The 12592-nt window shown below is 36.3% G+C and overlaps 1 protein-coding gene across 3 annotated transcripts in view; it reads left to right on the plus strand.

Moving 5' to 3' along the window:
- ZPBP (zona pellucida binding protein) overlaps positions 1-12592 on the plus strand; it is a 118557-nt gene that overhangs the window by 81611 nt on the left and 24354 nt on the right. The window lies entirely within an intron of this gene.

Genomic DNA, 12592 nt, shown 5'->3' on the forward strand with positions numbered 1-12592 from the left:
GACCAGAACCTGGTAGTTTAGCTGTCTATTAAATGCATTTATATTTTCACTTTATAAAGACCTAAGACAAACTAAAAAGCTTAAATATTTGTATGTCATTAATTCCAAGAATTTTGAAATAGTTAAGCATAGCTTTTTCAAGTGAAATAATAGGGTTGAATCTCTGAGAAGCACAAAAATTTTACTACTGAAAATTTTTTTGCATTTATACAACTTTGGATAATACAGTTGTCACATTCTCTCATTTTGCCATGCAATTATAACATTCAGTCTGTTAGGCATCATCCTGTTTGATCAAGTTCATTGAAGTAATTGTTTTATTCCTGACAACAGACCCCATGGGAAGTATGTAATGAAACTTACAAGTTTCAGAAGTATTTCCTGCCTCTGTTATACTATTTTGTTCTCCCAGACATGGGGTCTGTGCCCACAGAGTTTACAGACACAGGAAATGCATTCGTAGAACAGTTAGGGAACAAGAGGCATAGGGAAGAGAATGAAAAGGAAATGATATAAAGGAAACTGAGTTACAGATAGGCTGGGTCACAGAGGATGTGATTAGACATGGCTTTCTGGGTTGATGTGAGACTTGAGGTAGGACTTTGAACATGCAGGGATAGCAGTTCTAGCCAAGTCAGGGTCCTGAAGGAGCATCAGGTTGCGGGGGGGGGGGGGGGGGGGGTGGGCGGGGACGTTGCATAACCAGGGCTAGAGGGGTGCTGTCAGAAGAGCTCTGGGTTTAGCTGGGCTTGGAGAGGGCAGAGTGGAAGGGTACAAATTTAATGTGGCAGCAGGAGTCCTATCTTTGAGTGGAGGAGAGAACATTTTTTTTTCATTTTTATGGGATCATTATCATTGCTCAGTATACTTATTAACTAGTGATTTGCTAAATTTCATTTTATGCCAACATATGGTAAATAAATGTTTTAATTTAGAATTACCTTTGTGCTGTCATCATTTCTGTTACACGAATGAAGTAAGACTGAGCTGCCTTTTTAAAACAGAGCTCATTAAGTATAATGTGACCATCACATACAGTACTTTTGTCTATATTACATGAGGCCATCGCTCCAAAATTTTTAGAGAGCAAATGCTACCCAAAAAGATATTTAACTCATCCTTTGAATTGGAAGCCGGTATTAAATGTGCCATTAGTTACAAGACAAAATTAGCATACTAAATGAACTTAAATCTATTTGGTATAAAATGGAATGCTAGAGAGAAGCAAATGAAAACATGAGGTACTTTGTAAAACAACTTATTTCCAAAATGAAGAGACAGCAAGCTTATGTTTAACAAAGAGGATTGATTGGGACATGAATGTGAGAAAAATGCGTTTACTTTCTCAGCAGTAGAGTAAGTGAACAGCGGGTGTTTTCTTCTTTTTTGGATGTCATACTTTACTTCTGTGATTTTACTTCTAGATGACAGATAAAGATTGCTTGCTTATAAACTAGTGGAGGCTTAACATTTTTACCTATGTTATCTTTCTCATTTCTAATTCGTTTAGCATTTTAAATTAATTTTCACTGTAAAATACTTCTCTCATTTCATATTTAGCATTGCTTAATTTTGTCATGATTTTGTCAATCATTTTGATGCTGAAGAAAGAAGATTCTAATTAAGTCTGTGAATACTAGATGTCTCATACTTTCATAGATTATAAAGATAATACAGCCAAAGACCAGCTAGAAGATTATATTGTTTTCTAATATAATTTTTTTAAAACACAGAATCTTAAATTTGATTTCCTGGATGATTTCTGTAGTTTGTATTATTTCTGTAAAACTCTATCTTGTTTTTATTTTTCTCCATTTTATTCGTATTTAATTGCCTCAGAAAAACACCTGAATGTCAAATAACGGTTTTTGACATAATTTCCCACTACACCTTCTTTTTCTTCCTCTTTAAAGTTTGGCAGTGGTTTTAAAACTCCAGTGTGTATCAAAATTACCTAAAGATTTTCTGAAAAATATATCAAGGTATGGGAAGCAGACATCTCCTTCTGGAATAAGCATTTAAGGTGATTCTGATACACATGGAGGTCTGAGATTCCTGAGTATTAGCATTGGTGTGGCAGTACCTTTTTTAAATGCTTGAATAGTAGCATGATAAGCAGTACCCAGATAAGATAACTTTCCTTCTACTGGGGAAGCAGACTATTTTTCACTGACTGTTGCAGATTGAATGTATAGCTCAGTAACTGTTTATGTAATATTGTCAATTTCTGTTGCTTTCTCTGAACATAAGATTTGCTACTGTACATTCAAAGCTCCCAGGGAGCTCTTTGTTAGTGATATCGTGTCTGTGAGTGGTCAGAAATAATTAGGTTGTTGGTACAGTATTTAAACATCTTGAGATGATTTTATTAATAAAGTATACCTTATAAAGTACCTGTGTACTTTATGCAGTAAAAGTGAATTAAACGATACAGTTGTTTTTAATAAGGTCTTTTAGACTCCAAAATTTATCTTGCTCAGATATGCAACCCTGAACCTTTGTTTTAATTTTAAATCAAAGAACCAAGAAAAATAATAATAATAAAAAAGCTGATATTAACAAAACAGGATTGGCAAGAAGTCTCACTAGATACACAGAGGGGCATTACATGATGATAAAAGGATAAGTCTGTCAAGATATAATAATGTAAGATTGCTAAATTTATGAGTGCTTAATAACATGGTTTTAAATATGTAAAACAAAAGTGTCAGAGAGGTAATACTGGAATGCCAAGCCATAAAGAAAAAACAGTGAAATTGGACCCAGTTTAAAAAGTCACAATCACCTCCGGGTATGTTATAGACATAAATACATAAAAATAGTAAATATGTTAGAATACAGTGTAGAGAAATATCATCATGTCTTCAGCATCAGAAAATGATTTTGCAGGGCGCCTGGGTGGTTCAGTCAGTTGGGCAACCGACTTTGACTTGAGTCGTGATCTCACGGTTTGTGAGTTCAAGCCCCGCATCGGGCTCTGGGCTGACAGCTTGGAGCCTGGAGCCTGCTTTGGATTCTGTGTCTCCTTCTCTCTCTGCCCCTGCCCCACTGTGCTCTGTCTTTTCTGTCTCTCAAAAATAAATAAATGTTAAAAAAAATTTTTTTTAAGTGATTTCCCAAAAGAGACACAAAAATCACTAACTTTAATTAAATGGTTGATAATTTTTTCTACTAAATTAAGTACTTCTGTTTATCAAGACACTGCAAAGAGAGAAAAGGTAGTCTACAGAATGGGAAAATTATTTGTAATGGATATAACCAACAAAAGACCACTACCCAGAACATATTTAAAAATTTAATACAAAACACTTTTTAAGACAGATACCATATGTTTTCACTCTTATGTGGATCCTGAGAAACTTGACAGAAACCCATGGGGGAGGGGAAGGAAAAAAAAAAAAGAGGTTAGAGTGGGAGAGAGCCAAAGCATAAGAGACTCTTAAAAACTGAGAACAAACTGAGGGCTGATGGGGGGTGGTAGGGAGGGGAGAGTGGGTGATGGGTGTTGAAGAGGGCATCTTTTGGGATGAGCATTGGGTGTTGTATGGAAACCAATTTGACAATAAATTTCATATATTAAAAATAAAAAAAATAAAAAAAGTAAATTAAAAAAACACTTTTTAAAAAAGACAAAACAATTTTCAAAAATGGGAAAAGATTTGAACAGATGTACTTAACAAAAGAGTAATTCCAGGTCATCAATGGGTACATGAAAATACATTCACACTTTCTGTAATCAGGGAAATGTAAATTCAAGACAGAATGAGATCTGACTACACAGCTCTGAGATTGACAGGAAGTAAACAGTCAGGGAATACTAGGTGCCGAAAAGGGGTGGAGGCCCAGGAGCAGCCGCACTCTGCCTGTGTGAGTGGAGATCATGCCACTGTGGGAAACAGTTGCATGTCGTAGTAAATGTGCCATGCACGCATTCTGTGACTAGTGTTTGACTCGGGGAAATTTCATCACGGCGTATTTTCTAATAGTCCCAAACTGGAGACAACCCAAGTGTCCACTAATGGTAAGATGTGTGAATAACTAGTGATCTATTCATACAATGGAATGCTTTACAGGAATGACAGTGAATGAATGGGGATTACAGTCATATGGGTGCATTTTATTAACTTACAGGAAAGAAGCTAAACACCACAGAATCCATGTAGCGTAGGCATAGTTCAATTCTTCTATAGAGATATATTCATGAATGCTGAAACTAGAATGCAGTCCAGGAACAGTATTACCACAAAACAGAAGAGTGTTGACTTCTGGAGGGATGGAAGGGAGTGTGATTGGAGGGGGCACAGGAGGAATTTGGGAGTGATGGCAGTTTTGTGTTACAGCCTAAACTGTTTCCAGATAGGTTTCTGTGCAATATTCATTGTATTGTACATTTATGTCTTTTTCTCTCTTTATGTGTTATATTTCATAATAAGATGTAAAGATACTAAATTGTCCCCTAAAGCTTGAACACCACTGTTAAAGGCACTGTGAAGAAAAGAAATTTACAAGGGTTTTTTTTTCTTTTTCTTTTTGTATAGTATCACTTGATTTTTGTCTTCATAAATTTACAATTCTAACAGCTATTAGTAATGGCTCAGTGGGAATAATGAAATCATTATGATTTACTTTCTTTTAACCATTAAGTTATAAACATAGTTCTGTATTATTCTGCTGTCTTCAGACTGGTTTTATTTATTTAAAATGGATAGCCAACAATAGGAATTCAGACTGGTTTTATTTATTTAAAATGGATAGCCAAGCATTTTATGTTAGACTTTAGGTTATTTCCTATTGTTACCATGATATTAAAGATGATTTACCATTACAGTTATTCAGCTTTTATTTTTTGAGTTATTTCCTTGTATACATTTACAGAAATGTGACTACTAGTTTTAAAAAATGAGCATTTTGACTTTGGATATTTTTGGTTATTTTATCAGTTTTAAATGTTCACACCATCTCCAGCCTCTCTCACAATAGAGATGGGATTACAGACAGTTTGGAACTTCTTTTGTTGGACTGCAAGCATCACTTTTCAAAAAGTAAAACGCAGACTTTTACAGCCGTACAGAGTTAGACCGAGTCACTCCCCTCGCCGCAGGCTGCGTCGGCTAATTCCCTTTAGTCTCCAGGGATTTTACACTTGCCACTCAAGGCCCGTTCCCCAGACAGCCTTCCATGGCCTCCTCTTAACTGTTCTGTACCTTCTTTCTCCCTCTCTGCCCGCCTGCAGTTAAATCCTCCTTTAGGTCTTTCTCCAAAATTTATCTTCTCGTCTCTATTCCTGTTACAGTCATCTAATTTGAATTCCGTGTGTGTGTGTGTGTGTGTGTGTGTGTGTGTGTGCACGCGCGCACACACTCATGTGGAATGATTACGTTCCCTTCCTAACTGGGGAATTATTCTTCTCCTCTTCAGCCCATATCTCACATAGCTTTCAGTTATACCCCTAAATTCCTAATGTAATCCCTTCATTTTTTACTTTAAAACCTTCAATAATAAGATGCTGGCTTCATAGCATAACTTGCTATTCCCATCCTGAGCCATTTCATCCTTATCTTTCAGCAACTCATAAATACCTTCAGTACAGTAGTGGCATTATTTTCTATTTTATTCATCCAGACATGTGTTAGAATTCAGAGATATATACAGTGGCTTATTGCTAAACATCAGACCCTAGGGATACCTTGATGAATGAACTGAAAAAGTGGCTTCTCTGATATTCAAGTTTATCAGATCAAACAACCCTTAAACAGAAGAGTTAATAAAATCATTGCACGTGGTGATCGGCACAATAAAAACATTAAACAGGGTGATATGATACGCTCTAGCGTATCAGTCGGGTTCAAACAGGAAACACTAGTATATCCAATAGCATTTAATGAAAGTGCCGCAGTTGGAGGTTTGGGTGGAATGCGGGGGCCAGTAAGGTGTGTTGAAGCATCTAGAACTACAACACCTTGAAGCTTGTATCACGTACCATCCCCAGGCTTGAAGGAGGACGAGGAAGGAGCCATGCAGCCTGTAGGGCTGGAGCTGGGGAGATGGGCTGCCTGGGGCAGGCTGTGGGCATATGGCAAGGTGGTCACTGCGGACACCCAGCAGCGAGGCAGGGGGGAACGAATGCCCTGTTGTGCAGACCTCTAAGGGAGCCTCCTTCCAATCAGACACAAAGGGAGGGACCCTGGGTAATAGGGAGTCTCTCAGTATTAGCTCCAAGAAGCATAGCACAGGGCACAGAAGGGTGGGAAGTGCACCAGGCTGTGGGTTTAAATGGAGACTGACCATCAGAGATAGTAACTAGGGTTTGGATGGAGGACCATATCAATTGGATTTTGAGGAAGACTTGACTCAAAAAGTGACTCCTGAGTCGAGCCCTGTGTGATGAGAAGAATGTCATAAAGATTTATGAACAGTTTTCCTGGCAGAAAACACACACAAAAGCAAGACTGAGCATGGCCTAATTAATAACTGAGTCCTGCCCATGGCAATAGAGAAAGTGGATGGATTTAATATATTTAAGGGGCACAGTCAAGAAACATTATTCGTGGATTGTGAAAGCATGAGGAGGACAGGAGGAATAAGGTATAATTCTTAAGTTTTAAGTATGAGTATGTGCTTTAACGGAGATCGCAGTTGAATTGTTTCGTATCATGTAAAGTTGCAGTGTGATTTTATCTCCTATTGAACGCCCAGTTTCTCAGGCCCATTTATTGAAAAGCTCATGCTCTCCTAAAAGCTCAATTGAAGTGTCCGTATAGGTAGAGGTGGGTATGTTTTTTTAATCCCCAGTATGGTGGTGTTTGGTGGTGGGGCCTTTGGGGAATTGATTTTTGTATACGGTGGAAAGTCAGGGTCCAGTGTTATTTACTTACATGCGGGGTATTCAGGTTCCCAGAAATCTTTTATTAAAAAGGCTATCCTTTATACATGGAATGGTCTTGGCTTTCTTGTTGGACGTCAGTTGATCACGTAGGGGAGGGTTTGTTTCTGGGATTCTCTCATGTCCCATTGGTCTGGATGTCTGTGTTCATGCCACGCTGTTTTGATCAGGAAGTGTGATTCCTCCAATTTTGTCTTTCTTTTTTTAATATTTTCTGGTTACTTGTAGATGCATGAGTTTACATATGGATTTTAAGGTGAGTTTGTTTATTTCTGAAAAAAAAAAAAAAACAGTTGGGATTTTGATAGGGATTGCATTGAATCCGTAGATCTCCTTGTGTGGCATTAGTGTTTTCATCTTAATAATATTAAGCCTTCCAATCCATAAATACAGATGTCTTCCCAATTATTTGTGTGTTCTTTCTTTTTTTTTTTTTCCAGCAATGTTGAAAGTTGTAGTTGTCAGTGTACAGGTCTTCTATCTCCTCTTTTAAATTTATTTCTAAACATTTTATTCTTTTTGATGTTATTGTAAAATAGTTTTTTAAATTTTCTCTTGAATTGTTCATTGCTGACTTAGAGAAATGCAACCATTTTAGTGTATTGATTTTATATGGTGCAACTTTGCCGAATTTGTTTATCAGATTCACAGGGGTGGGTTTTTGTTTTTTATTTTTGAGTCATAAGATCATGAGCAGAAATAATTTTCTTCTTCACTTACAGTTGGATTCCTTGTATTTCTTTTTCTTACCAAATTACTCTGTCTAGAACTTGCACTATGGTGAATATAAATGGCAAATGTGGACATCTTGTGTTTATTTTGGTCTTGGGGGAAAAGCTTCAGTCTTTTATTGTTGAATATGATGTTGCTATGAGTGTTTCATTTTTGGCCTTCACCATGTTTAGAAAGTTTTCTTCCCCTCATAGTTTGTTATTTTTATCCTGAATGAGTATTGACATTGGGAAAATGGTTTTTTTGCATTCATTGAGATGAGCACGTGTTGGATTTTTGTCCTTTTATTCTGTTAATGTGGTATATTACATTGATCAAGTTTTCATATGTTGAATCATCCTTGCATTCTGGGAATAAAAACCCACTTGGTTGCTGAATTTGGTTTCTTTGTATTCTGTTGAGGATTTTTACATCAGTATTTTAAGGGTTATTGGACTGTATTTTTCTTACAGTGTCTTCGTCTGGCTTTGGTACCAGAGAAGTGCTAGCCTTGTAGAATTAGGAGGTTTTCCCTCATTTGCAAATTTTTGGATGAGTTTGAGAACAGAATTTGTGTTACTTATTGTTTAAATTTTGGTAGAATTCATTGGTGAAGCCATGTGATCCTGGGCTGTTCCTTCTGGGGAGGTTTTTGATAACGGATTCATTATCTTTTTTTTAAGTTTTTTTTTTTAATGTTTATTTATTTTTTGAGACAGAGAGAGACAGAGCATGAATGGGGGAGGGTCAGAGAGAGGGAGACACAGAATCCGAAACAGGCTCCAGGCTCGGAGCTGTCAGCACAGAGCCCGATGCGGGGCTCGAACTCACGGACCGCGAGATCATGACCTGAGCCGAAGTTGGCCGCTCAACCGACTGAGCCACCCAGGCGCCCCAATAACTGATTCATTATCTTACCAGTTACAGGTCCATTTGGATTTTTTACTTCTTTATGGGTCATTTTAGTAGATTATGTGTTTCTAGAATTTTTTACATTTCATCTAGGTTATTCAGTTTGTTGGTATATGATTATTAATAGTATAGTTTTATATTCTCAAAATCAGTAATACTATTCCTACGTTTTTGTTTGTGTAAAATCAGTAATGTTCCTATGTTCACTGATACTGTGATTTTAGTATTTTGAATCTTCTCTCATTTAATCTTAAACTAGCTGAAGCGGTCCATTTTTTTTTGTTTGGGCTTTGTCGATTTTTTCTATTATATATATTATATGTAATATATAAAATATATATATTAACCTCACCTTTAATCTTTATTATTTCCTTCATTCTGCTGGCTTTGTGCTCAGTTTGTTTCACTTTTCCTAGTTCCTTAAGTTAAGTCAGTTTATTAATTTCAGATCTTTCTTCTTTTTTGATGTATATATTTAGTTATAAATAACACTCTTAGTACTTATTTTGCTGCATCCCTTAAGGTTTGGTATATAGTGTTCTCGTTTTTATTTGTCTTATGATATTTATTTCCTTTGTGTTTATTAACTGATTCATTGATTGTTTATATTGTTTGGTTTCTAAGTATTTGCGAATTTTCCAGTATTCTTAATATACTGATTTCTAGCTTCATTCTCTTGGGATCAGAAAGGATACTTCATTGATTTTAATCTTTTAAAATTGATTAAGACTTATTTTTTTTTGTGATCCAACACATGGTCTGTACTGGAGAATGTCCCATGTGCACTTGATAAAAATATGTATTTAGTTATTCTGGTGGAGGCTTCTGTGTGTGTCTCTTAAGTCCTTTTGGTTTATAATTTTGTTCAAGGCCTGTAATGATCTTTTGTCTGCTTGTTATTATTAAAAGTGGAGTATTCAAGTCACTATTTTGTATAACTCTTTTTCCCTTCAGTTCCGTCAGTTTGCTTTATATGTTTTGGGACTCTGTTGTTAGGTGTGGCACATGTATGTTTATAATTGTTGTATCTTCATGATGAACTAAATTGTCCTTCATCAGTATGTACTTCCCATCTTTTTGTGTTGTTGTTGTTAAGTTTTTCTCTGAAAATCTATTTTGTCTATATTAGGATAGCCACTCCAGCTTTCTTTGGTTATAATTTGCATGTAATAACTTTTTTCTGTTTTCTTACTTACAGCCTATTTGCATCTCAGGCCTATTTGAATCTCTTGTGGATAACGTAATTGCATCATTTTTTATTATCTGCTCTGCCAGTATCTGTCTCTTGATTAAAGAAGTTAATCCACTTACATTTAAAGTTACTGCTTAAAAGGAGGGATGTCAGTTTTTTTGATATTTGTTTTCTGTATTTCTTAAAACTTTCTTTTTCCTAATTTCTTCCATTGATGTCCTTTTCTGTTGAGTTGATTTTTTTAATAGTGTCACTTTTTTGATTCCCTTCTCATTTCCTTTGTATCTATAGTAGAGCTATACAATGGGGATGACATAAAACAACCTGACTTTAATTTTAGCAACTTAAGTTCATTCAAATATAAAAGCTCTACACCCCCTTTGTTTGTGTCACAAATTGTATCTTTAATATTGTGTGCCCCAAAACAGAGATGTGTAATTATTTTTCTGCATTTGTCTTGTAAATCATTTTGAAAGTAAAAAAGTGGTTACAAATTGAAATAATAATACCCACATTTATACTCCTCATGTATTTACTTTTACCAGAGATCTTTATATTGCCTCCTGGCTTTGAGTTACTGTCTAGCATTCTTTATTTCTACCTGAATGACTTCCTTTAGCATTTCTTGTAGGGCAGGTGGTTTGGTAATGAACTCCCTCAGCTTTTCTTTATCTGAGAATAACTTAATTTCCCCCTTGTTTTTGAAGGGCAGGCATTATTGCCAGATGTAGAATTTTCAGGTGACCCTTTTTTTCTTTCAGTACTTTAGGTATACAGTGCTACTTCTTTATGGCCTACAAGATTTCTGCTGAGAAATTGGGTGATAGTCTTGCGTAGGATCTCACATACGTGATGAGTTGCTTATGTCTTGCTTCTTTCAGTATTTTTCTGTACTGTTGCCTTTCAACAGTTTGGTTTTAATGTGTGTTGCTGTGCGTCTCTGAGTTTATCCTACTTGGATTTGTTAAGTCCTTCTATTTATAAATTCATGCATTCAAGTTTTTGACCTTTATTTCATTGCCTTTCCCTTCTCCTTCTGGGATTCCCATAATGTCCACCTGCAGATGTCCCACAAGTCTTCATTTTTCTTTCTGTAACTTAGACTTGATAATTTCAATTTTTCTATCTTCTGATTCACTGCTTCATTCCTATTTTTCATTTCAGTTTTTTTTTTTAAGATTTCTCTCTCTCTCTCTCTCTCTCTCTCTCTCTCTCTCTCTATGTCCTCCATTTCAGTTCTTGTATTCTGCAATTCTGATAGGTTCTTTATTATACATTCTCTCCCTTTCTTGAAGTTTTCACTGAGTTCTTATGCCCTTTTCTCCAACCTAGTGAGCATCTGTACAATCATTATTTTAAATTTTTTATCAGGCATACTGCTTGTCTCTGTTTCATTTGGTTCTTTTTCTGAGGTTTTGTATTTTCCTTTCTTTTTTGAGTATATTCCCATCTCCTCGTTTTGATTGACTTTTTGTGTTTCTGGGAGTTAGGTGGAATGGACAGCTTCTCGTAAACTTGAAGGAATGGTCTTGCATATGGTCCTTCTCTTGGTAGACTGTGTGTTCCTGGTGACTTTGGCTGGCTGGCTGTAGCTGTGGCCGGTATGGCTGGGGGTGCTCTGGAGGGATGACCAGAGTTGAAGTTGGTGTGGACCAGGTGATCCCAGTGCTCACCAAGCAGAGAGTAAGTACCCTGTCAAGACGGCTGAAGTGTATGGAAGCCAGTGGTCCCAGGGCTGTCTGTACAAAGGGAACCCTGGGAGGACAGCTGAAACTGAAGTGGCTGTCCTAGGACATTCTGTGCAGGGGGTACCCTGGTAGGGTATGGGCGAGGGGTTCTGGGGTTCTCCACACAGGGGCAGGCAGAGTGAGGTGGGTCATGGGGTGGCAGCGGGAGGCGTTCAGAAAACAGGGTCACCCTGGCGGGACAGCTGTTGCTGTAGTTCTTTGTTTTATTTGTTAAAAATCTTAATTTTTACCCGTTTGTTCCTTTTCCATGTCACTACCCAACTGCCAAAGGACACTTTTCCCTTTTGTTTTTTTCTTTTTTCCTCCTCAAAAAAAATATATGCATCTTGAATATTTGGAGATTTTCAAAATGTAATTTGATATTGAGTTCTGATTTAATCTACTGTGGTGAATGGAAATACTGTGTTAATTTAATCCACATATGTATAGTTATTTTATTGGAAACAATGTGAATCCTGTAGTTGTTGAGTGTATTGGTCTGTAAGTCTCAGTTTTGTTCATGTACTTGATAATGCATGTTTGTTAATATAACCTATATTCAAATGGGATTTTTGATCTACTTCTGTGGCTCTTTGTTCTATTCAGTTTTGTCACTTACCAGGAAAAAAATGGTCAAAATTCTCAAATATGATTGTTTTTAAAATTAATTTTTTGATATTAGTAAAACCACTCCAGATTTTTGTGTGATGTTTTCTAACCTTTTCATTTTTTGAAAGTAATTAATATGTGTCAGCCTTATAGATGAACCTTCAAGTTTTCATCCATTTTGACAATGTCTTTTAATTGGATTTTTAATCCTTTTATATTTAATCTATGGTTTGGATTTAAGTATACCGTAGTATGCTATATTATTCACTTAAGTATAGTGCTTTGATCAGTTGTAAAGGTATTAGGAGTTAAGACTTAGATCTGTCTTTTTGAGGGACATAATTCAACACACTGCAATCTGCCCTTAGCCCTCAAATATTCTTGACTGTACCGCTTTCAAAAATCCATTCCCCCATCCCAGAATCCTCTAAAATTTCATCCCATTACAACTTCACCTCTGAGTCTAAAATCTCACTCAAATATCGGTTCAGAAATTCCAAATCCCCATTATTTAAGTCCTCCACATTGTGTATGGTTGCGACTCCACTGGTGATCCAT

The sequence above is a fragment of the Puma concolor genome, chromosome A2, assembly GCF_028749965.1.
Source record: "Puma concolor isolate L17-30 chromosome A2, mPumCon1.1.hap2, whole genome shotgun sequence".
Classification (NCBI taxonomy): domain Eukaryota; kingdom Metazoa; phylum Chordata; class Mammalia; order Carnivora; family Felidae; genus Puma; species Puma concolor.